We start from the raw sequence: 20,039 nt of genomic DNA, 5'->3' as shown, positions 1-20,039 counted from the left end.
TAATGAATTGACGTCTGCGGTAACAAAAATATAATGGGGTTGCCACTGAATGTCCTGGAGTGTCTGCAGTATGTGGGTAGTATCCTGGAGGTAAGAAGGTAATTGTATGACATATTTCTGGAGTTGTCTATCTATATATTGAGATAAGTGTGATGTTAATGATTGAATGCCCGAAATGATGGGGCGGCCGGGGGGAAAATTTATATTTTTATGTATTTTAGGGATTATATAAAACAAGGGTAGTCTGGGGTGTTTATTGTAAAGAAAGTCAAATTCTTTTGGAGTAATTAAATTTTGATCTAAACCAAATGTTAAATAATTAAATAATTTTTGCTGGTAATGTGTAGTAGGATTCGCTGGGAGGAGTTGGTAAGTGGATATGTCACTTAGAATTCTCAGTGACTCTTGGATGTAATATGATTTATCCATGATTACCAACCCCCCCCCCCTTATCCGCTGGTTTTATGATTATGTCTTCATTTTCTTTAAGTGCACGTAAAGTTATTTTTTCATCTTTACTAAGATTATCAGTCCTAACTTTGTGGTTTCTACTTAGGGTCTCTAGGTCATCTGTGACCATTTTAGCGAATGTGTCCACAAAGGGACCACTCACAAACCTAGGAAAGAATGTTGAGGGATTTCTGAACGTTGAATTGTTTGTATTTAGTGGTAAGTTAGTGTTGGTGTCCAGTCTAGATATGGCGTCTCTTTGAAAATATTTTTTGAGGCAAAGCTTGCGCACATATCTTTGGACATCAACATACAACTTAAAACTATCTGGCCCTGTAACTGGAGCAAAGGATAAACCTTTTGATAATAGCTTAGTTTCTTTGATGGTAATTGGATGTTGGCTTATATTAAAGATATTTTGATAAGCACTTTGACTTACTGTTTTTGTACCTTGCCTAATTTTTCTCCCTCCTCTCGTTCCTCTAGAGTGTTTTTTCTTTTCCGATTGTCTTTCAGGGAGTTTTCTTTTCCCAATAAGTCTCTTATTACATCTCTTGCTTGTTTGGGCTCCCTCGTTTGTCGCCAGTCTAAAAAAGAGAACGTATTTTTCTCTTCTTCCCGACTGTGACCAGGGAGACGTTGTTCTCTATCTAGGTCTATAAGAGGTTGGTACTTATTCTGATGATGATATTGATCAAAGATATTGTCAGTATCTTTACCCTGTATGTTGACTAGAGGGCTTGGAGGAACAGGAGGGGCCGGGTGTTTGGCTTTTGTACTGCCAGTTACTGGTTTTATAGAAGATGGTGTTGAAGGTCTTCTAGACCTCTTAGGGGCTATAAATTGTACTGGATCAGAGGATATTTCGTTAGGTTTTACAATAGTTTTTTTATAATTTGAAGGAATTTTATGTGAATAATCCTTATTATACCTATATTTTTCATTATCATATCTGAGTTTTTTCCAATTTCTATAACATCCCGTGACATAATCATTTTTGTCCCTTTGGAACTTTGTTTGTTTTGAGATTATAGTATCTTTTTGTAATTTATCCATTTTTGTTTTAATTCTAGCTTCTAGCATTGGTAACTCACAATTATCTTTATACTTTTCAAAGTATCCCTTCATATCGTTAATTTCCTTGTCTAATGTTTGAAGACATACTTTGCGTTTTGATATTAACAGACGCATTAATTCAAACGAACAGCTGTCAAGGATGCGATTCCATTCCAAAATAAATGATTCACTTTTGAAGTCTGTTGTAGGTTTTTTAAATAATCTCAGACCTCGTGGAATACGTTTTTGTTCAATATATTTTTCAATGGTTATCGCATCCCACAGCTGCTTGTTCTCATCAATCAGTAGTTTTTCTAATTTATCAGCCATATTTTCCATATCATGTGATACATTATCAACTGCGATGGGAATTTCCTCATCTGCAAAGATGCTATTAATGTCAATATTCCTACTGATTCTCTGAGCAAACAATTGAGACATAATTGTCCTGGAAAGCTGCTAACCTAAAAGGGGGAAATGCACATAAACAACAAAACAGGTAGCGCTAACCGCAATGTGTGTGGTGTAGTAACTATTACCTTATATATTAATTAAAACTATACATAAGGGGCTGCCTGGGACACAAAGCCTGACCCCCTGGTCAGGAAAACAGTATGGACAGGGAATAGTTCCGTGGGCGCCTATAAAATTTTTACCACTATAAAGGATATACGAAAACCAAGCCTGTTGGTTGTGAAGATTGTTGATCCTCACGGTGGGCTTGAAAACAAAGAGAAAGCACAACACATAGCGTAATACTGTTGAAACATTAAACAAACAACATATAAGACAACATATAACAGCTGAATACTGAAATGGTATTTTTAGGAAAATAAAAAGACGTTTGTATGAACATATATACAATATTAAAACTGGTTTAGTCACACACAATGTGTCTAATCATTTTCTTCAGGTGCACAATAAAGACCCAAAAGGTTTGAGGTGCGTAGGAATAGAGCGCATTGTACCACACTGGAGAGGAGGTAACACATTGAGCCTATTGGGGAGAAGAGAGTCCTATTGGATTTATGAGTTATGTACTCTGTCCCCAATGGGCTTAAATGTAGAATTCGATTTGAAATCCTTTTTGGTGGGTTAGTACCAAATACATCCACATAAGGTGACATGTCATATACATTAGTGTTTAAATTCGCTTATAGCAGTAGGTTCCTCCTACATAAATAAGCACACTATCACTGGTTTAATACATTTTATCTAATCATAATTCGCAATATTATATTAAATAATTTTTTTTTTTTTTTTTTTTTTATGTCCTACCTTAAAATTATGCATTTTTTTTTAAAATTTATTTTTATTCATTTATTTTTTGTTTATATACATAAATATATATGTTGTTAGTATATATGTTCATTGTTTATTGTGTCATGTTTAAATATATATGTTGTTAGTAGTATATGTTCATTGTATATTGTGTTATGTTTAATGTTGTCATTATGTATAACAGCTGTACAAAATAGTAAGTAGCTTTTTTGTTCAAAGACATTCTCACTGTGCAGTGTCTGATTGCAAACACACTAAGAGCAACTTTATCACAAGCACAGCACATGTGCAATTAGCTACAGGTGGAACTATTTACCCAAATGGTGAAGTCAGTATTTAAAGGACATTTTGGACTGTTTTATTCATATACCCCTGAGGAAGAGAGCAGATCGCTCTTGAAACGCGTAGGGTGGAGGTTCAAGCCCCGCACACATTGGTGTAGTACCCCCCGTACATCGGTGAATCAACGTGAGCTGCCAGCTAACCATCTCTTATAGCCGCCGACGAGTTGAACCAGCTGTTGCGGTTTCCCATTATTCAAGCGCCCTGCTTGGCGCCCTGCAGGAATACCTGCTGACAAGTTGCGTCCACGAGCGGATAGAGACGCCAGCTAGCAGTGAGCAGCAGATAGACGAGCTCACGGTGGTCCGTGGCTGACATCGTGCTGAATCAGCTGCAGCTGAGTTCCATCTGCTCAGACATGCTTCCTGGAGCTGCAGGAGTCCCTGCTGATGAGCTGCACCCACGAGCCGACAGAGACGCCAGCTAAGCAGAGAGCAGCACACAGATGAGAGGGGATACTCTCTAAAATATCCACTGCCTGCAAACCTATTCCATCTGGTGAGTAGGCATTGCTATCATCAACATTGGTGCTACGGAGCAGTTGAACCACCTATTCAGATTTTTAATTGCTTAAATCTATATGTCCATGCAAATTGTGCATTATAGTAAATATTAATTGTTATTAAATGATTTTATTGTCCTAAAAATACCATTTCAGTATTCAGCTGTTATATGTTGTCTTATATGTTGTTTGTTTAATGTTTCAACAGTATTACGCTATGTGTTGTGCTTTCTCTTTGTTTTCAAGCCCACCGTGAGGATCAACAATCTTCACAACCAACAGGCTTGGTTTTCGTATATCCTTTATAGTGGTAAAAAATTTATAGGCGCCCACGGAACTATTCCCTGTCCATACTGTTTTCCTGACCAGGGGGTCAGGCTTTGTGTCCCAGGCAGCCCCTTATGTATAGTTTTAATTAATATATAAGGTAATAGTTACTACACCACACACATTGCGGTTAGCGCTACCTGTTTTGTTGTTTATGTGTATTTCCCCCTTTTAGGTTAGCAGCTTTCCAGGACAATTATGTCTCAATTGTTTGCTCAGAGAATCAGTAGGAATATTAATAGCATCTTTGCAGATGAGGAAATTCCCATCGCAGTTGATAATGTATCACATGATATGGAAAATATGGCTGATAAATTAGAAAAACTACTGATTGATGAGAACAAGCAGCTGTGGGATGCGATAACCATTGAAAAATATATTGAACAAAAACGTATTCCACGAGGTCTGAGATTATTTAAAAAACCTACAACAGACTTCAAAAGTGAATCATTTATTTTGGAATGGAATCGCATCCTTGACAGCTGTTCGTTTGAATTAATGCGTCTGTTAATATCAAAACGCAAAGTATGTCTTCAAACATTAGACAAGGAAATTAACGATATGAAGGGATACTTTGAAAAGTATAAAGATAATTGTGAGTTACCAATGCTAGAAGCTAGAATTAAAACAAAAATGGATAAATTACAAAAAGATACTATAATCTCAAAACAAACAAAGTTCCAAAGGGACAAAAATGATTATGTCACGGGATGTTATAGAAATTGGAAAAAACTCAGATATGATAATGAAAAATATAGGTATAATAAGGATTATTCACATAAAATTCCTTCAAATTATAAAAAAACTATTGTAAAACCTAATGAAATATCCTCTGATCAGTACAATTTATAGCCCCTAAGAGGTCTAGAAGACCTTCAACACCATCTTCTATAAAACCAGTAACTGGCAGTACAAAAGCCAAACACCCGGCCCCTCCTGTTCCTCCAAGCCCTCTAGTCAACATACAGGGTAAAGATACTGACAATATCTTTGATCAATATCATCATCAGAATAAGTACCAACCTCTTATAGACCTAGATAGAGAACAACGTCTCCCTGGTCACAGTCGGGAAAAGGAGAAAAATACGTTCTCTTTTTTAGACTGGCGACAAACGAGGGAGCCCAAACAAGCAAGAGATGTAATAAGAGACTTATTGGGAAAAGAAAACTCCCTGAAAGACAATCGGAAAAGAAAAAACACTCTAGAGGAACGAGAGGAGGGAGAAAAATTAGGCAAGGTACAAAAACAGTAAGTCAAAGTGCTTATCAAAATATCTTTAATATAAGCCAACATCCAATTACCATCAAAGAAACTAAGCTATTATCAAAAGGTTTATCCTTTGCTCCAGTTACAGGGCCAGATAGTTTTAAGTTGTATGTTGATGTCCAAAGATATGTGCGCAAGCTTTGCCTCAAAAAATATTTTCAAAGAGACGCCATATCTAGACTGGACACCAACACTAACTTACCACTAAATACAAACAATTCAACGTTCAGAAATCCCTCAACATTCTTTCCTAGGTTTGTGAGTGGTCCCTTTGTGGACACATTCGCTAAAATGGTCACAGATGACCTAGAGACCCTAAGTAGAAACCACAAAGTTAGGACTGATAATCTTAGTAAAGATGAAAAAATAACTTTACGTGCACTTGAAGAAAATGAAGACATAATCATAAAACCAGCGGATAAGGGGGGGGGGGGTTGGTAATCATGGATAAATCATATTACATCCAAGAGTCACTGAGAATTCTAAGTGACATATCCACTTACCAACTCCTCCCAGCGAATCCTACTACACATTACCAGCAAAAATTATTTAATTATTTAACATTTGGTTTAGATCAAAATTTAATTACTCCAAAAGAATTTGACTTTCTTTACAATAAACACCCCAGACTACCCTTGTTTTATATAATCCCTAAAATACATAAAAATATAAATTTTCCCCCCGGCCGCCCCATCATTTCGGGCATTCAATCATTAACATCACACTTATCTCAATATATAGATAGACAACTCCAGAAATATGTCATACAATTACCTTCTTACCTCCAGGATACTACCCACATACTGCAGACACTCCAGGACATTCAGTGGCAACCCCATTATATTTTTGTTACCGCAGACGTCAATTCATTATACACCATAATCAACCATGATCAAGGATGTGAATCAGTCTTAAACACCCTAAAAAATGACCCATCTGTTTCAAAAGAATTTAGAGATTTTTTGATTTTAGGAATTAAATTCATCCTTTGTCACAATTTTTTTTCACTTTAATAAAGCTTATTATTTGCAGGTATGTGGCACCGCCATGGGCACCAAGTTTGCTCCTAGTTATGCTAATATATTTATGGGATATTGGGAGAAACAACATATATGGTCCAATTGTCCCTATGGTGCAAGCTTGGTGCTGTGGCGGCGCTACATAGATGATATTATTTTTATCTGGTCAGGCACTTTAGCACAGTTAACACAGTTTCAGTTATATATGAATAACAACACTAATAATTTAAAATTCACGTTTGTCACTAATACTAATAAAATAGAATTTTTAGATTTAGAAATCACTATAGTTAATAATCACATACACACCAGCACATATTTTAAACCGGTTCAATCAAATAATTATTTACATGCACAGAGTCACCACAACCCCACATGGGTCAAAAACATCCCTAAGGGACAGTTCATTAGACTGAAAAGAAACAGCTCACATCCAGATACATTTAAAATTCAAGCCGAGGATTTAAAACAAAAATTTGTGGAGAGGAAGTACTCCCCACTAGAGTTGGATAGAACTATCTCTGAAGTTGCAGCGATGGACAGAACCAGTCTCTTACAATATAAAAATAAAAATAAAAATATTAACTCATCAGGCAATTTGTCATTTGTCACTCAATATAACCAAATGGCACCCAACATACGCAAAACTTTAAGAAAATACTGGCCAATATTGAAAAAGGATAAAGAACTAGAGGGAATTCTACCCGAATATCCACATATTATATTCACAAAAGCTCCTAATATAGGACAGAGACTGGCACCCAGCTGTCCATCGCTGCAGCCAGTTCAAAGAGACACAACACTCTGTGGGGGATACTTTCTCTGTAACAAATGCACGGCATGCAAATACAGTAACAAAAAAATAAATAAATTTTATATCAAATAAAACACATAAACAGTATAAAATTAAACAACATATTACATGTAGTAGTTCCTTTGTTATATATTTACTTGAATGTCCGTGTGGTCTGCAGTATGTGGGTATGACAACGCGAGCTATAAAAAGACGTTTGTATGAACATATATACAATATTAAAACTGGTTTAGTCACACACAATGTGTCTAATCATTTTCTTCAGGTGCACAATAAAGACCCAAAAGGTTTGAGGTGCGTAGGAATAGAGCGCATTGTACCACACTGGAGAGGAGGTAACACATTGAGCCTATTGGGGAGAAGAGAGTCCTATTGGATTTATGAGTTATGTACTCTGTCCCCAATGGGCTTAAATGTAGAATTCGATTTGAAATCCTTTTTGGTGGGTTAGTACCAAATACATCCACATAAGGTGACATGTCATATACATTAGTGTTTAAATTCGCTTATAGCAGTAGGTTCCTCCTACATAAATAAGCACACTATCACTGGTTTAATACATTTTATCTAATCATAATTCGCAATATTATATTAAATAATTTTTTTTTTTTTTTTTTTATGTCCTACCTTAAAATTATGCATTTTTTTTTTTTAATTTATTTTTATTCATTTATTTTTTGTTTATATACATAAATATATATGTTGTTAGTATATATGTTCATTGTTTATTGTGTCATGTTTAAATATATATGTTGTTAGTAGTATATGTTCATTGTATATTGTGTTATGTTTAATGTTGTCATTATGTATAACAGCTGTACAAAATAGTAAGTAGCTTTTTTGTTCAAAGACATTCTCACTGTGCAGTGTCTGATTGCAAACACACTAAGAGCAACTTTATCACAAGCACAGCACATGTGCAATTAGCTACAGGTGGAACTATTTACCCAAATGGTGAAGTCAGTATTTAAAGGACATTTTGGACTGTTTTATTCATATACCCCTGAGGAAGAGAGCAGATCGCTCTTGAAATGCGTAGGGTGGAGGTTCAAGCCCCGCACACATTGGTGTAGTACCCCCCGTACATCGGTGAATCAACGTGAGCTGCCAGCTAACCATCTCTTATAGCCGCCGACGAGTTGAACCAGCTGTTGCGGTTTCCCATTATTCAAGCGCCCTGCTTGGCGCCCTGCAGGAGTACCTGCTGACAAGTTGCGTCCACGAGCGGATAGAGACGCCAGCTAGCAGTGAGCAGCAGATAGACGAGCTCACGGTGGTCCGTGGCTGACATCGTGCTGAATCAGCTGCAGCTGAGTTCCATCTGCTCAGACGTGCTTCCTGGAGCTGCAGGAGTCCCTGCTGATGAGCTGCACCCACGAGCCGACAGAGACGCCAGCTAAGCAGAGAGCAGCACACAGATGAGAGGGGATACTCTCTAAAATATCCACTGCCTGCAAACCTATTCCATCTGGTGAGTAGGCATTGCTATCATCAACATTGGTGCTACGGAGCAGTTGAACCACCTATTCAGATTTTTAATTGCTTAAATCTATATGTCCATGCAAATTGTGCATTATAGTAAATATTAATTGTTATTAAATGATTTTATTGTCCTAAAAATACCATTTCAGTATTCAGCTGTTATATGTTGTCTTATATGTTGTTTGTTTAATGTTTCAACAGTATTACGCTATGTGTTGTGCTTTCTCTTTGTTTTCAAGCCCACCGTGAGGATCAACAATCTTCACAACCAACAGGCTTGGTTTTCGTATATCCTTTATAGTGGTAAAAAATTTATAGGCGCCCACGGAACTATTCCCTGTCCATACTGTTTTCCTGACCAGGGGGTCAGGCTTTGTGTCCCAGGCAGCCCCTTATGTATAGTTTTAATTAATATATAAGGTAATAGTTACTACACCACACACATTGCGGTTAGCGCTACCTGTTTTGTTGTTTATGTGCATTTCCCCCTTTTAGGTTAGCAGCTTTCCAGGACAATTATGTCTCAATTGTTTGCTCAGAGAATCAGTAGGAATATTGACATTAATAGCATCTTTGCAGATGAGGAAATTCCCATCGCAGTTGATAATGTATCACATGATATGGAAAATATGGCTGATAAATTAGAAAAACTACTGATTGATGAGAACAAGCAGCTGTGGGATGCGATAACCATTGAAAAATATATTGAACAAAAACGTATTCCACGAGGTCTGAGATTATTTAAAAAACCTACAACAGACTTCAAAAGTGAATCATTTATTTTGGAATGGAATCGCATCCTTGACAGCTGTTCGTTTGAATTAATGCGTCTGTTAATATCAAAACGCAAAGTATGTCTTCAAACATTAGACAAGGAAATTAACGATATGAAGGGATACTTTGAAAAGTATAAAGATAATTGTGAGTTACCAATGCTAGAAGCTAGAATTAAAACAAAAATGGATAAATTACAAAAAGATACTATAATCTCAAAACAAACAAAGTTCCAAAGGGACAAAAATGATTATGTCACGGGATGTTATAGAAATTGGAAAAAACTCAGATATGATAATGAAAAATATAGGTATAATAAGGATTATTCACATAAAATTCCTTCAAATTATAAAAAAACTATTGTAAAACCTAATGAAATATCCTCTGATCCAGTACAATTTATAGCCCCTAAGAGGTCTAGAAGACCTTCAACACCATCTTCTATAAAACCAGTAACTGGCAGTACAAAAGCCAAACACCCGGCCCCTCCTGTTCCTCCAAGCCCTCTAGTCAACATACAGGGTAAAGATACTGACAATATCTTTGATCAATATCATCATCAGAATAAGTACCAACCTCTTATAGACCTAGATAGAGAACAACGTCTCCCTGGTCACAGTCGGGAAGAAGAGAAAAATACGTTCTCTTTTTTAGACTGGCGACAAACGAGGGAGCCCAAACAAGCAAGAGATGTAATAAGAGACTTATTGGGAAAAGAAAACTCCCTGAAAGACAATCGGAAAAGAAAAAACACTCTAGAGGAACGAGAGGAGGGAGAAAAATTAGGCAAGGTACAAAAACAGTAAGTCAAAGTGCTTATCAAAATATCTTTAATATAAGCCAACATCCAATTACCATCAAAGAAACTAAGCTATTATCAAAAGGTTTATCCTTTGCTCCAGTTACAGGGCCAGATAGTTTTAAGTTGTATGTTGATGTCCAAAGATATGTGCGCAAGCTTTGCCTCAAAAAATATTTTCAAAGAGACGCCATATCTAGACTGGACACCAACACTAACTTACCACTAAATACAAACAATTCAACGTTCAGAAATCCCTCAACATTCTTTCCTAGGTTTGTGAGTGGTCCCTTTGTGGACACATTCGCTAAAATGGTCACAGATGACCTAGAGACCCTAAGTAGAAACCACAAAGTTAGGACTGATAATCTTAGTAAAGATGAAAAAATAACTTTACGTGCACTTGAAGAAAATGAAGACATAATCATAAAACCAGCGGATAAGGGGGGGGGGGTTGGTAATCATGGATAAATCATATTACATCCAAGAGTCACTGAGAATTCTAAGTGACATATCCACTTACCAACTCCTCCCAGCGAATCCTACTACACATTACCAGCAAAAATTATTTAATTATTTAACATTTGGTTTAGATCAAAATTTAATTACTCCAAAAGAATTTGACTTTCTTTACAATAAACACCCCAGACTACCCTTGTTTTATATAATCCCTAAAATACATAAAAATATAAATTTTCCCCCCGGCCGCCCCATCATTTCGGGCATTCAATCATTAACATCACACTTATCTCAATATATAGATAGACAACTCCAGAAATATGTCATACAATTACCTTCTTACCTCCGGGATACTACCCACATACTGCAGACACTCCAGGACATTCAGTGGCAACCCCATTATATTTTTGTTACCGCAGACGTCAATTCATTATACACCATAATCAACCATGATCAAGGATGTGAATCAGTCTTAAACACCCTAAAAAATGACCCATCTGTTTCAAAAGAATTTAGAGATTTTTTGATTTTATGAATTAAATTCATCCTTTGTCACAATTTTTTTCACTTTAATAAAGCTTATTATTTGCAGGTATGTGGCACCGCCATGGGCACCAAGTTTGCTCCTAGTTATGCTAATATATTTATGGGATATTGGGAAAAACAACATATATGGTCCAATTGTCCCTATGGTGCAAGCTTGGTGCTGTGGCGGCGCTACATAGATGATATTATTTTTATCTGGTCAGGCACTTTAGCACAGTTAACACAGTTTCAGTTATATATGAATAACAACACTAATAATTTAAAATTCACGTTTGTCACTAATACTAATAAAATAGAATTTTTAGATTTAGAAATCACTATAGTTAATAATCACATACACACCAGCACATATTTTAAACCGGTTCAATCAAATAATTATTTACATGCACAGAGTCACCACAACCCCACATGGGTCAAAAACATCCCTAAGGGACAGTTCATTAGACTGAAAAGAAACAGCTCACATCCAGATACATTTAAAATTCAAGCCGAGGATTTAAAACAAAAATTTGTGGAGAGGAAGTACTCCCCACTAGAGTTGGATAGAACTATCTCTGAAGTTGCAGCGATGGACAGAACCAGTCTCTTACAATATAAAAATAAAAATAAAAATATTAACTCATCAGGCAATTTGTCATTTGTCACTCAATATAACCAAATGGCACCCAACATACGCAAAACTTTAAGAAAATACTGGCCAATATTGAAAAAGGATAAAGAACTAGAGGGAATTCTACCCGAATATCCACATATTATATTCACAAAAGCTCCTCATATAGGACAGAGACTGGCACCCAGCTGTCCATCGCTGCAGCCAGTTCAAAGAGACACAACACTCTGTGGGGGATACTTTCTCTGTAACAAATGCACGGCATGCAAATACAGTAACAAAAAAATAAATTTTATATCAAATAAAACACATAAACAGTATAAAATTAAACAACATATTACATGTAGTAGTTCCTTTGTTATATATTTACTTGAATGTCCGTGTGGTCTGCAGTATGTGGGTATGACAACGCGAGCTATAAAAAGACGTTTGTATGAACATATATACAATATTAAAACTGGTTTAGTCACACACAATGTGTCTAATCATTTTCTTCAGGTGCACAATAAAGACCCAAAAGGTTTGAGGTGCGTAGGAATAGAGCGCATTGTACCACACTGGAGAGGAGGTAACACATTGAGCCTATTGGGGAGAAGAGAGTCCTATTGGATTTATGAGTTATGTACTCTGTCCCCAATGGGCTTAAATGTAGAATTCGATTTGAAATCCTTTTTGGTGGGTTAGTACCAAATACATCCACATAAGGTGACATGTCATATACATTAGTGTTTAAATTCGCTTATAGCAGTAGGTTCCTCCTACATAAATAAGCACACTATCACTGGTTTAATACATTTTATCTAATCATAATTCGCAATATTATATTAAATAATTTTTTTTTTTTTTTTTTATGTCCTACCTTAAAATTATGCATTTTTTTTTTTTAATTTATTTTTATTCATTTATTTTTTGTTTATATACATAAATATATATGTTGTTAGTATATATGTTCATTGTTTATTGTGTCATGTTTAAATATATATGTTGTTAGTAGTATATGTTCATTGTATATTGTGTTATGTTTAATGTTGTCATTATGTATAACAGCTGTACAAAATAGTAAGTAGCTTTTTTGTTCAAAGACATTCTCACTGTGCAGTGTCTGATTGCAAACACACTAAGAGCAACTTTATCACAAGCACAGCACATGTGCAATTAGCTACAGGTGGAACTATTTACCCAAATGGTGAAGTCAGTATTTAAAGGACATTTTGGACTGTTTTATTCATATACCCCTGAGGAAGAGAGCAGATCACTCTTGAAACGCGTAGGGTGGAGGTTCAAGCCCCGCACACATTGGTGTAGTACCCCCCGTACATCGGTGAATCAACGTGAGCTGCCAGCTAACCATCTCTTATAGCCGCCGACGAGTTGAACCAGCTGTTGCGGTTTCCCATTATTCAAGCGCCCTGCTTGGCGCCCTGCAGGAGTACCTGCTGACAAGTTGCGTCCACGAGCGGATAGAGACGCCAGCTAGCAGTGAGCAGCAGATAGACGAGCTCACGGTGGTCCGTGGCTGACATCGTGCTGAATCAGCTGCAGCTGAGTTCCATCTGCTCAGACGTGCTTCCTGGAGCTGCAGGAGTCCCTGCTGATGAGCTGCACCCACGAGCCGACAGAGACGCCAGCTAAGCAGAGAGCAGCACACAGATGAGAGGGGATACTCTCTAAAATATCCACTGCCTGCAAACCTATTCCATCTGGTGAGTAGGCATTGCTATCATCAACATTGGTGCTACGGAGCAGTTGAACCACCTATTCAGATTTTTAATTGCTTAAATCTATATGTCCATGCAAATTGTGCATTATAGTAAATATTAATTGTTATTAAATGATTTTATTGTCCTAAAAATACCATTTCAGTATTCAGCTGTTATATGTTGTCTTATATGTTGTTTGTTTAATGTTTCAACAGTATTACGCTATGTGTTGTGCTTTCTCTTTGTTTTCAAGCCCACCGTGAGGATCAACAATCTTCACAACCAACAGGCTTGGTTTTCGTATATCCTTTATAGTGGTAAAAATTTTATAGGCGCCCACGGAACTATTCCCTGTCCATATGGTTACAAATACAGTTACTTAAATGAACAAGGTATACATTATATACAAGACATTGCATGCACAGTTAAAGAAAATATATGTTATGGGCGAATGAAACAGTTACAGACCAGATTAAAATGTGAGACAGCCTTAGATTTGAAAGAACTTAAACTGGTGGTGGATGTGAGAGTCTATGGTAGGTTGTTCCAGTTTTGGGGTGCACGGTAAGAGAAGGAGGAATGGCCGGATACTTTGTTGAGCCTCTGGACCATGAACAGTCTTTTGGAGTCTGATCTCAGGTGATAAGTGCTGCATGTGGTAGGGGTGAGGAGCTTGTTTAGATAGCTGGGTAGCTTGCCCATAAAGAATTTAAAGGTAAGACAGGAAAGGTGAACTTTGCGCCTAGACTCTAGTGATGACCAATCTAGTTATTTGAGCATTTCGCAGTGATGTGTGTTGTAGTTGCATTGGAGAACAAAATGACAAATTGAATTGTAGAGGGTGACAAGTTTGCCAAGGTGGGATTGAGGTGCCGTGCCATATACTATGTCTCCATTGTCAATAATTGGCATTAGCATCTGCTGTGCGATACGCTTTCTGACCAGGAGACTTAGGGAGGATTTGTTCCTGTAAAGTACCCCTAGTTTGGCATAGGTCTTGGTTGTCAGGGTATCAATGTGCATTCCGAATGTTAAATGGGAGTCAAACCATAAGCCTAGGTATTTAAAACTAGTGACAGGGGTTAGGGTGGTGTTAGTGTTGGTTCTAATATGGAGCTCAGTCGCTGGAAGCTTTAAAAATTTAGTGTTGGTCCCAAATACCATTGTTACAGTCTTGTCAGTGTTTAAAAACAGTTTGTTTTGGGAAATCCAGTTTTCGAGTCTCAAAAAGTCAGACTGAAGTATGTGTTGAAGGTCAGAGAGGCTATGGCTGTGTGCATATAGGATTGTGTCATCTGCATACATGTGTATTGAGGCTTCCTTACAAGCTGTGGGAAGATCATTAATGAACACTGAGAAGAGTAGGGGCCCCAGAACAGAGCCTTGTGGGACACCACAGGTGATATCCAGGGGGTTGGAGTTGAAGCCTGAGATGGACACATGTTGGGATCTTCCTGAAAGGTAGGACTGAAACCAGTTTAAAGCATGCTTCCCTATTCCAGAGCTCTGGAGTGTGTTAAGCAGGATAGCATGATCAACTGTATCAAAAGCCTTTGCAAAATCTAGGAATACTGCACCAGTGAGTTGTCCCCATTCCATTCCACACTGGATTTCATTGCAAACTTTTAGCAGGGTAGTTATGGTGGAGTGTTTGGGACGAAAGCCAGATTGGAATTGGCTAGGGAAATTTGTCTTGGTGTAGTAGTCGCTTAATTGGGAGTGGACACATTTTTCCACGACTTTGGATAGAATTGGGAGAAGTGAGATTGGTCTGTAGTTTGAGACAGTGTTTTTGTCCCCACGTTTGAAGATTGGGACAACTCTGGCAGTTTTCAAGGTCTTAGGGATATGGCCTGCAGACAGGATAGAGTTGACTATGGAAGCAATTGGGTTGGCAATGGCTGGGGCACCAAGATTGTAGTAAGTCAGGTCTGCATTGGCTGCTTAATTTTAGTTTGAGGAGCGCTTGTGTAATCTCCTCTTCAGATACTGGGCCAAATTGAAAATTGTGGGCAGTGTTGGGAGGGGGTGGGGCTATGTGGGCACTCCCAGGATGAGATTCAGGTTTGTGGTTTGGGCTTTGTTTCGCTAATAAGTTAGTGGCAAACCCCACAAAGTAATCATTGAATGCATTTGCAATGTCAGTGGGGTTTGTCAGAGTAATATCCCACTTAGTGATATTACTTGGTTGTTGATGGTTAGGAGGCTGGAATATATTGTTGATAACCTTCCAGAAGTTAGCTGTGTTTGATGTATTTTGGTGGAGATTGTCAGAGTAATATTGTGCTTTTGCGTGCCCTGTTTGCCTTGTGCACATGTTCCGCAGGCATCTGTAGTGATTGAATTCCTTGGCAGTGCCAGTTACTTTGTAGCTTTTCCACAAGGTATCCCTGAGCTGGTAAGTGCAATAAGGTCAGTTGTAACCCATGGAAGATGGGCCCCCCATACCCTTATTTTGCGTAGTGGAGCATGGGTATCGCAGAGTTTTAAGAACTCGGATTGGAAATAGTCGAGCGCAGAATCAGGGTCGGGAATTAAATTGATTCTGTGCCATGGGCAGTTGGTAAGGTCGTCCAGAAACTGTTGTGGGTTAAAGTTTTTAAATGTTCTAGTGAGGAGAACTTTAGGGCTGGAATGGGGCGTTTTAATTTTCCTTTACACAGTACACTATTGCAGGGGGGCGCAAACTTTTTTCCCTGCGCCCCCCTGACAGCTGTCCCCTCACTCCCGCGCCCCCCCCAACACCAACTTACCCGCGCTCCGGCGTAATGACCTCGCAGCGTCATTTTGACGCCGCGTTGCCATGATGCCGCAGGGAGGAAGCCGCCGGAGCCACGGTAAGTTAGGTTTACAGAGGCGCTGCAGCTCCCCCGGCACTTAATTTAAGTGCCTTCGGGAAGCGCGCGGGGCCTCTGTAAACCCCGCGCCCCCCGTCGGCAGTGTCGCGCCCCACAGTTTGCGCACCGCTGCACTATTGCATGGTCACTGAAAATATTTATCGGGGGGGAGTCGTTTTATATGTATTGGGGGGAGTGGGTGTTGGTTTAGCTCATCTTGCCTATGTATATAATGGGCAGTATATTGGCCATTATATACATAGGAAAGACAGGGCTAACGCCAGCCTGAAGTAGGTGATAAAATATTTGCAGTATTTCTGCTGTTCATCCCGTTAAGATAAATATTGGAACTTGATGTATGGCAGTTTTTACTTTAAAATGTGATATTATGCCTGTTTTGTATCGGATCTGATGCTTTTAATGGGTTTGAAAAAAGTGCTTTCTTTTTGGCGCTGCAACGCTGATTCATTGCATGCTAATAATAAGGCGCTTTTTTATGGGCGGTTATACAGCATTTTTGGTTACCGCAGCTAGATGTATCTGTCCCTTTGACTCAAGTCAAGTTTAGTGATGTTAAGTTCTAGTTGACCCATAATGGTGTATGCAGATCTATCACTATTTGCAATTTAACATCAGTAATAAGACAATAGAGATGAAAAAACCACACAACACACATATTCCGGATTACCTGGTGCTGGCGCGTTACTTTTCCACAGTGTACCCCACTTGATACCAAGCTCTTTCCCATATTCATTTCCATACCAGACGACGACCTCTGTGTGGGGGGAGGTCTGTGCAGGTTTTGTAGTAGATTTTCCTGTGGTACTGGAACGCCACAAGGTTCTGTTCTTCCTCGTTTCTCGCACAATTTACAAACCTAAAATTGGGACAGTTAGTGAGGTCTCAAAATAATGTCTATTTTATAAAGAGCTGAAAAAAGATACAAGTTGATAATAATGTGACTTGTCTTTTCTTTCTTCTCTACAGCTTTTGAGGTGATCAGAAGTTAACGAAGAGCAATGTATATACTAGAGGTGCGCTAACTTTTCTGTTTTGGCCCCCCCCTGCTCGCAGACCCCTTCCCTTACCGGCTCAGAGCTTTGCGGCGTCATATGATGTCATGATGTCATGTGAAGCTGTGTTGTTATGGCGACACATCGCCGGAGAGGCAGTTCATGGCCACGCCATGCCACGCCATGCCCCCCCCCCCCCCCCGCGCATCCCATCGCTCCACATATACCACAGATCCCGGATTTGACCCGTGCAGGCAGTCAGATGCGCGTGCAGCAGTGACCACTGGGGTCGTAGCCTAAGGTTACATACGTGCAGCAATGGTGCTCAACAAAGCTGTGAGGAGAAGACAGGAGTGAGGGGAGAGGTGCAAAGAGCTGCTGTAATCACATGCTCATTAACGTGAGTGGATGTTAAAGTGCAATTGAGGCTATTGCACTTTAGTGAATCTAGTGTTTGGTAAACAGAGGAGGCAAAGTGGATAAGGAAAAATAACCCCCTTCAGATCACTACCTGGGAGGCAAATAAAGGGTGTGGGAGGAAGGGGGATACAGAACACAAATAGCAATAGAAACACAGTAAGAGAAACCATGTGAGACGGGTAACTCTTCTCTTGAGGGATATAGGGGAAATAATTTGACAAGCTGTTTGGGGGATAAATAAAATGAATATTTCTGTAACTTCAGTAGTTTCGGGAGGTTTTGCAAGGATTTGGAAAGACAATAAGTGATGGTAATGGTCACAGAGTAATAGTCTGGAGAATATAGATTTGGCATTAGATGCCCAGTATACTACGTAAAGTAGTGTAGGTGACAGCAACCAAAGTTATCCATAATGTCAGCAGCTGCCTCTAGTTAAATAAGGCTTTGAAAAGTGTGGCCCTGTGTTCCTAAGACGGGGAAAGACTTTTGTGGGGTGAGAGGAAAAGGAGCCCTTAGGATAGCTAGCAAGGAGAAAAGGCTGATTGTACAAACTCTTATGGGTTTGTAATCTCAGGATTTATTTAAACTGAAGCAGAGTAGGAAAATAGTATTTAAAGGGACAGTCCCTCCTAAGAAGAACGTGAACCAACAACAATGGTATATTTAGTAGGTTAAATGTAGCGAAGTGTCAGGTTAAAAAACCCGTTTACCAAACAAAAAAAACATAACACTTCCATAGAAAACAAAGTACCGTATTTCCTCGATTCAAAGACACACCTTGTTTCCCATTTTTCCCATTTTCACATGTCTGGAATAGGGATGCGTCTTAGAATCGATGTACTAACAAAAAAATAAAAAATTAATCAGCTAGGGGCGATGCTGGAGATGCCTGCCGGGGACCTTCCAGTCTGCAGAAAGAGCATGGCTGCAATCACGCCCCCCTCCTCCCCTTCCATGAGGTGCAGAGATCGGAGATGCCTGCCAGGGATCTTCACATTGCCCAGAAGCCCCCCTCCCGAATCCCTGTGTGAACTGCAGGAGGTGCAGAGGTAGCTGTGTCTCTCTCTGTGTCTCACTCTCTCTGTCTGTGTCTCATTCTCTGTGTGTTGTCTGTGTGTCTCTCTCTATCTCTGTGTGTGTCTTTCTTTGTGTCTGTGTGTGTCTCCCTCTCTCTGTGTGTGTGTCTCTCTCTGTATGTGTCTGTGTATGTCTCTCTCTGTCTGTCCCTCCCCCCTTCCCTCCATTCGCTCCCTTTCCTCCCCCCCTTCCCTCCATTCGCTCCCTCCCCCCCTTCCCTCCATTCGCTCCCTCCCCCCCTTCCCTCCATTCGCTCCCTCCCTCCCTTCCCTCCATTCGCTCCCTCCCCCCCTTCCCTCCATTCGCTCCCTCCCCCCCTTCCCTCCATTCGCTCCCTCCCCTCCATTCGCTCCCTCCCCTCCATATCTTTGCGTGTGTATATATCTTTGCGTGTGTGTGTGTGTGTGTGTATATATGTGTATATATATATATATATATATATATATATATATATATATATATATATATATATATACTGTATATACAGTGGTTGACAAATCACCAAAAAATCTACTCGCCACACAAAAAAATCTACTCGCCACCTAGTACCAAACGTGTGCTGCTTGTGCCAATATTTACTCGCCCGGGGGTTAAATCCACTCGCCCGGGGCGAGCAAATGTATAGGTTTGTCGAACACTGTATATATATATATATATATGTGTATATATATCTGTGTGTGTGTGTGTTTGTATATATATGTGTGTGCCGTGCCATATACAGGCATACCCCGCATTAACGTACTCAATGGGACCGGAGCATGTATGTAAAGCGAAAATGTACTTAAAGTGAAGCACTGCCTTTTCCCCACGTATCGATGCATGTACTGTACTGTACATCGCATAACTGATGTAAATAACACATTTGTAACAGGCTATATAGTCTCCCGGATTGCGCACAGCTTCGGTACAGGTAGGAAGCCGGTATTGCTGTTCAGGACGTGATGACAGGCGCATGCGTGAGCTGCCGTTTGCCTATTGGGCGATATGTAGTTACTCGCGAGTGTACTTAAAGTGGGGTATGCCTGTACTATGTCTCCATAGTCAATAATTGGCATTAGCATCTGCTGTGCGATACGCTTTCTGACCAGGAGACTTAGGGAGGATTTGTTCCAGTAAAGTACCCCCTAGTTTGGCATAGGTCTTGGTTGTCAGGGTATCAATGTGCATTCCGAATGTTAAGTGGGAGTCAAACCATAAGCCTAGGTATTTAAAACTAGTGACAGGGGTTAGGGTGGTGTTAGTGTTGGTTCTAATATGGAGCTCA

The 20,039-nt window shown here is 39.2% G+C and overlaps 1 protein-coding gene across 7 annotated transcripts in view; it reads right to left on the bottom strand.

Annotated features, from left to right (window-relative positions):
- Positions 1-20,039, bottom strand: part of LOC142466796 (uncharacterized) — a 361,893-nt gene that overhangs the window by 92,172 nt on the left and 249,682 nt on the right. Inside the window, exons 2-3 of one of the 7 annotated variants that reach the window (XM_075572218.1) lie at positions 18,476-18,538; positions 16,954-17,142 (exon numbers count right to left, since the gene is read on the bottom strand). The exons of 4 other annotated variants lie outside the window; for them this stretch is intronic. The gene's annotated coding sequence lies outside the window, so the exon portion shown is untranslated. Of the gene's footprint in view, positions 1-16,953; positions 17,143-17,353; positions 17,431-18,475; positions 18,539-20,039 lie in introns of those variants that run through there. 2 more of the 7 variants (XM_075572220.1, XM_075572219.1) reach the window with 2 other exon arrangements.

This window comes from Ascaphus truei, chromosome 15 (assembly GCF_040206685.1).
Source record: "Ascaphus truei isolate aAscTru1 chromosome 15, aAscTru1.hap1, whole genome shotgun sequence".
Classification (NCBI taxonomy): domain Eukaryota; kingdom Metazoa; phylum Chordata; class Amphibia; order Anura; family Ascaphidae; genus Ascaphus; species Ascaphus truei.
The sequence above is the reverse complement of the archived record's forward strand: the minus strand, read 5'-3'. Positions and strand labels throughout refer to the sequence as shown.